At 35.1% G+C, this 6108-nt stretch overlaps 1 protein-coding gene and 1 long non-coding RNA gene across 3 annotated transcripts in view; one reads left to right on the top strand and one right to left on the bottom strand.

Annotated features, from left to right (window-relative positions):
* Positions 1–6108, top strand: part of LOC106870917 (neuropeptide Y receptor type 2) — a 425179-nt gene that overhangs the window by 246445 nt on the left and 172626 nt on the right. For both annotated transcript variants that reach the window (XM_052975858.1, XM_014917152.2), the window contains exon 2: positions 1380–1459. The gene's annotated coding sequence lies outside the window, so the exon portion shown is untranslated. The remainder of the gene's footprint in view (positions 1–1379; positions 1460–6108) is intronic.
* LOC128250560 (uncharacterized) overlaps positions 1–6108 on the bottom strand; it is a 312488-nt gene that overhangs the window by 146097 nt on the left and 160283 nt on the right. The gene's annotated exons all lie outside the window — the stretch shown is intronic.

Here is a 6108-nt window from a genome sequence, read left to right as displayed (position 1 = left end):
ATATATATATATATATATATATATATATATATATATATACATACACACGTGCGTGTGAATGTTGTGTGTGTCCGTATATGCTTAAAATGTTTGATATTTATGAAGGATATATCTACATATATATATACACACACACCTATCATATATGTTAGGATTGGAAGACATACATGTTTGCCGCACACAGATGTATATAGTACTATATATGTACGTATTCAGACGGGAAAACAGCATGTAATAATGAGTAACATTTATGCGGCACATTCGAATAAACAAACCTACGATTTGATCCTCAGGGCATTAATGACTTACACAAACATATACACAGCGACACAAACTCACCATCTGCACACTCGCAGGCACACGTTCTCTTCATATTTATTTCAAACTTCATATTTATTTCCAAACTGTGAGAAATAGTCTTACAACGCAGCAGGCTTTTGCTTATTGAAATGCAGACTTGTGTGTAGACTACTAGACTTGGTCGAAGTGTCTATATTATCGGTATATAAGTAACTCCGCTAACGTTAAACTTTGAAATCAACACAAGCAGCTTTAAAATCATATAGAATGACAAAGTTAATATATTCTAAAATATCTTGTTATATCTTGGAGGTCATTACACCAACAATAAACATGCACTGGTTCAGTTTTACTTCTTTGTTCATAATTCGTCAGTTGCTTGCATATTTAACCAAAATCGATTATTTGATTACTGATCAGGTTAATCAAACGATCAGTTATGTTTGCCTAAGTCCTTTCGTCCCACACCTCGAGCGACTCCGTCTATCACATGCTCTCTCTCCATTCCAGGTCTGCTTCAGGTTTGTTTCAAATACTTCTGAATGAAGGACGTTGGCAAGCACAACTGACTGATTGATTAACTGAATGATTGATCAAGCAATCGATTAGTCAGTTGATTGAACAGTTAATCAATTGTCGAAAAATAATAAAGAAATGAAACTGAAGCAAAGCGTGTGTTTATTTTGGGTCTATGGGTTCTCCTAAGATACAACAAAATCGTTTTCACCACACGAGTTCACACCAAGAAAATCGCAAACAAATACACAAATAAAATGTCAAATATTTATTCCAGCACAACAACCTTCCTTCCGGGTTTCGGCTTATATCTGCATTATTGCTCGATTTAACCTGCTTAATGAGTGAAATTATTGAAAGATTTAAAAATATACATGAGGAGCGATACGTATATTTTTAATTCCATAATGCATTTGAGCTTTATCAAATATTCATATCACGCGCCAAGGAAGTTCAATGAAACAGTTCACAGAAGTTAAAAAAGGAATAATATAAACGTAATAAACACGCGGGAATTAAATATTAATTATTTATTTATACTGTTTCTTTTTTTTCACTTTCAGATAAAAAATTCTTCAAGCTCCAAAATGATAAAATCAGATTCGTAGAAACGCAAGATTTTCCACCTCTGTCTTGTAGGCAAGTATGTCGATTTATCTATTTGCTACAACTTGGTTTCAACCCTTCTTGTTTTTACGTTAAACCTTATTTCATGTCCCATATATATATATATATATATATATATATATATATATATATAGTATTGGCCGATAACAGCAACAAGAATTTCATCTCACTTATTGTCACATCCCTCAACTTTTGGTTGTCTCCTTTTATCTTGTATTACTGGCATCCTGCTATTCCTACTTACGTTAAATTAGGGTGGAAAGAAATCTAAAATCCCATTTTGAATATGTGATATATATAAATTATTTTGGGTTTCTTTACTGAAATTGACTTTCGAGTTAATTCAAACATATATGCAACATAAAAATACATAATTCTATAAGGGATTACAATACCATATTCTATTGGTGTGTCGGCAAATAAGCCCACATCTGAGGATCTTGGAAGAAGGAGGTAAGATAGAGTGCTTGGAAGTGACGCACAGAGAGTGAGACATAATAACTAATTAATCAGTTGAAATCATCCAGCTAATAAGAAGACAAATTAGTATTAATTAAGAATTCATGCTAAACTACAGATATCACCGAAGTTGAAGTCTACTGAAATTTAAATGGAGTAAACAGTGGGAAGTATTTGTTAGGTTAAATAGTTAGAGGGCAAAGTCAGAATTATTTTGGTCGTAATATATCTCAAAGAAGCTCAGTCAAACACACAATTGACATTTGTCGAATGACTGTCGGATCATAAATTTCTGTCTAGAAATTTCGTATTGATTAACTTCAAATAATGAACTACAGCTTATGAAACTAAAATCATGGGTTCAAATTCTGCCGAAATATAATTTGCCTTTGATCATTCCTAAATTCCTAGAAAGAATTGTCGATATTATAACAGAAGAGTGAAGTTGGTCAACAATTGACATTTTATCACCTCATAAGTCATAAGTTGAATATTAAAAACCAATATTTGTTGTTAGAACACTTTTAGTCTATCTATAAATAGTAAATACTGTCTTTTGTAATAATTGATAAATCGATCTTCCATAGAATTTGTTTATAAATTTCCTGCACTTCGTATACATTTTCACCAGAATTTATTTCATCGATCTTATTGATATTAAAATACCAAGTCAAAACAAGTTGAATTTGGATTCAGTAAGTGAAAGAAGAGAATTGCATTAATTTCTATCACACCAGAGAATTGATATTTCTATACATAATCACTTTTTCATATTGATATGTGTACATGCATTTCAAAGAAGGTGAAATATAAGACTGAACGAAGGAAAATTGACAAGAGGGCTTCATAATCTTGACATCGGTGGAGTGAAAAAGCAGAATGAAATCTGACAAAATTTGAAACTAGAAAATAATAAGACGCAACGAAATGTAGAATTTAATTTAATGATCATGTGAATATTCATCACGAATATGTTGTAGAATAATCGCGTGTCGCCTTATAATTTTCGATTTGACCAGTTTGTTTTCTAAGATTAAATAAAACCCGGTCTATTTGCTTGTATGTTTCAAGTAAGAATGAAATACGCAACGAGAGGAATCCAATCATGATAGAAATTTAGTTATGGATGGAGTGAGAAATTAATATTTTGGGCCTAATGCAAAAAGTAAGCTAATGGTGAAGTGACACGTCGACAATTGTTCAATGCCTAGTGGAGTCTGTTTCGCCTCTGCTGAATCATTAATATTTCGTTAACATTTAGGGTGGTGATCTGGCAGAATCGTTGGTGCCCCGAGCAAAAAGTATAGTGGTATTTCATCCGTCTTTGCGTTCTCTGTTCAAATTTTGCCGAGGTCGACTTTGTCTTTCATCATTTCGAGGTCGATAAAATAAGTACCAGTGGAACACTACGGTCGATATAACTCCCAACCCCGAAATCGCTGTCCTTCTATCAAAATGTGAAACTAATATTTAATTAACGTTACACTCTCATATTTGTTCCTCACAATCTATATAATTTACGTCGATGCCACACTGCAAATTACTTTTTATTTTAAAGAAACAGGAGTTGCTTCGACAAATGTGTTTTGTGAGATAAAAGAGTAACGCTGCTAGTAGGAAGATGACGGAATATAACATAAAGATAAAAATAAAATAAAGTAAAAAATATAAAATGCAATAACATACAAAATACACCAATGCTATTCGTAAATAACTGTATTGGGGAATAAATGAAAACGCCGCTTTATGCAGGACTGTATGTAGATAAAAGAGTTTGGTAAAATATAACACGTATAACGTGGCACTCGGTCGGTTACGACGACGTGAGTCCCAGTTGATCCGTTCAACGGAAAAGCCTGCTGGTGAAGTTAACGTAGAAGTGGCTAAGCACTCCACAGACACGGGAGATTCAGGGAGATTCAGCGTGACAAAGTGTGACAAGATTGGCCCCTTTGAAATACAGGTACAACAGAAACAGGAAGAAAGAGTGAGAGAAAGTTGTGGTGAAAGAGTACAGCGGGGTTCCACCCCCCGCCGCCGGAGACTCGTGGCGCTTTAGTTATTTTCGCTCAATAAACATTCACAACGCGCAGTCTGGAAATCGAAACCGAGATCCTATGACCACAAGTCCGCTGCCCTAACCACTGAGCAAACATACATACATACATGGTCGTACAGATAAATTTTGGTGATCTTCAAGCCAGACTCAATGAAGTTTGGATCCATGACACTGGTATCATTCGCCACGGCTTCAATGTGATATTGTTTACATTATCTACATTCCAACAATGCAGTTTTGTACCTTTGTTAGAAACCAGCTCCTTCTTCAAAGGAGGAATTTAAATAGTTAAGATCAGAAAAGAACATAATAGATACATACAAATACATACTTACATACTCACAGAGGCAGAATTCTTAGTCTCAAACACAGAGGGGACCTCAGAATATTGTATGCAATCACTCAAGAATTTCTTCGATTCACCACAGTGAACTTCACCACAAACACAAGAGTTTTTTTTCTGTACCTTGATGCTTGTTAAATGACAGAAGCTTTGAGCATCTCTCGGCTCTGATTGCTTTAGCCTTAACTGTTTGGAGGTGACGGCGTCGTCGAACATAGCTAGTCATGCCAAGGTTCGTGTTCACACTCTGAACACCGTGGAACGGGACCCATTGTATTTATTTGTAAGTGTTGTCATGATGTGGATGGGTTCACTTCAATCAAGCGTTTCAGGCTAGCGAGCAACTTTGGATTGTGCTTGGAATCACTTTGCGTATTATGTTATTTTTTCATCAATCTTTCCCTCTTCTTTAAATTTTTTATGCACACGATAAGTGTTGCTTTTGGAAGTTTCGTTAAATTAATTTTATTGGCAGTGTGCCCGGCGTGTGCCAAAACAACAATGGCGGAACGCTTCTGTAGTTCCATGACTGAGTCTCTGTTGTCGAATTAGTTCGCTATTTACCCGAAAAATAAAGAGGAGGATAAGATTTTCTAGCAAGGTTTTTGTCAGAAAATGAAATGTTAAACCCACTAAATTATCTGCTTTAAATTGGTATCAATTTATCTGCAAGAACCTGTAGATAGATAATAACTAAATACATCAAAACATCTCTCAAGTATAAGCACAATTATCGGATATGATTGTTTGGGAGAGACAAAAATAAGCATGTCCCACCATAGAGGTCAAGTGTTCTGTTAATTTGAATATCTCTTAGAAAATCAAAGAGTAGGAAGATGACTATTGTCAACTGCATCGAACTTCTACATCCAGTTTACAAATTTACATTCATACCAATAACAATTGGTGCACTAGGTTTTGTAAATAAATGCCCAACTGTCAGTCTGGATCAAGTTGGATTTTCAGAAAAAGAAATCAACTAACTGGTTAGCACATTACAAATACAATCTCCAAACGGAACAATAAAATTATCTAAGACTTTTCTCAGGTTGAAAATGTGACATTGTTTTCGTTATCTACATTCCAACAATACAGATTTGTATCTTTGTTAGAAACCAGCTCCTTCTTCAAACGAGGAATTTAAATAGTTGAAATGAGAAAGGAACATAATAGATACATACAAATATATACGTACATACTCATGTGTATGTGTGTGTGTGTGTGTGTGTGTGTGTGTGTGTGCGTGCGCCTTTGCGTCGAGTTGAGCTGTAAAGATTTTTTAGTGATTCTCATATATGTTTATGCTATTGGCTAGATTGATTTGTATGGCGTAAAGTATGACATCATGCATCAAAACATTTTGAGTTGAAGAAACAACTAGAAAAGAATTATATGCTGAAATAAACGGACACATTTGCTCAATCGCAGGGAAAATAAAGTTCATCAGCGTCCCCATTGTGACTTCATAGCAAATTCCATACCGGGGTTCAAATTACACTCACACATCCATCGCAAAGCTTCTTTTGTTCTTTCCTATTTAAGAGTTGTTGTCTCTTCTTATCACTTTTTCGTCAAATACTCATACGTCCCAATCGGCAGAAGCGACCATCATGACAATCACACACACACGCACACAGACACACAGACAAACACACACACACACACACACGCACACACACACACACACACACACAAACACACACACTCACACATATAAATTCTTTTATTCTATTTGTTTCAGTCATTTGACTGCGGCCATGTTGGAGCACCGCCTTTAGTCGAGCAAATCGACTCAAGGACTTAT

The sequence above is a fragment of the Octopus bimaculoides genome, chromosome 22 (assembly GCF_001194135.2).
Source record: "Octopus bimaculoides isolate UCB-OBI-ISO-001 chromosome 22, ASM119413v2, whole genome shotgun sequence".
Lineage (NCBI taxonomy): Eukaryota > Metazoa > Mollusca > Cephalopoda > Octopoda > Octopodidae > Octopus > Octopus bimaculoides.
Note: the sequence above shows the minus strand (reverse complement) of the source record. Positions and strands in the feature narration are given on the sequence as shown.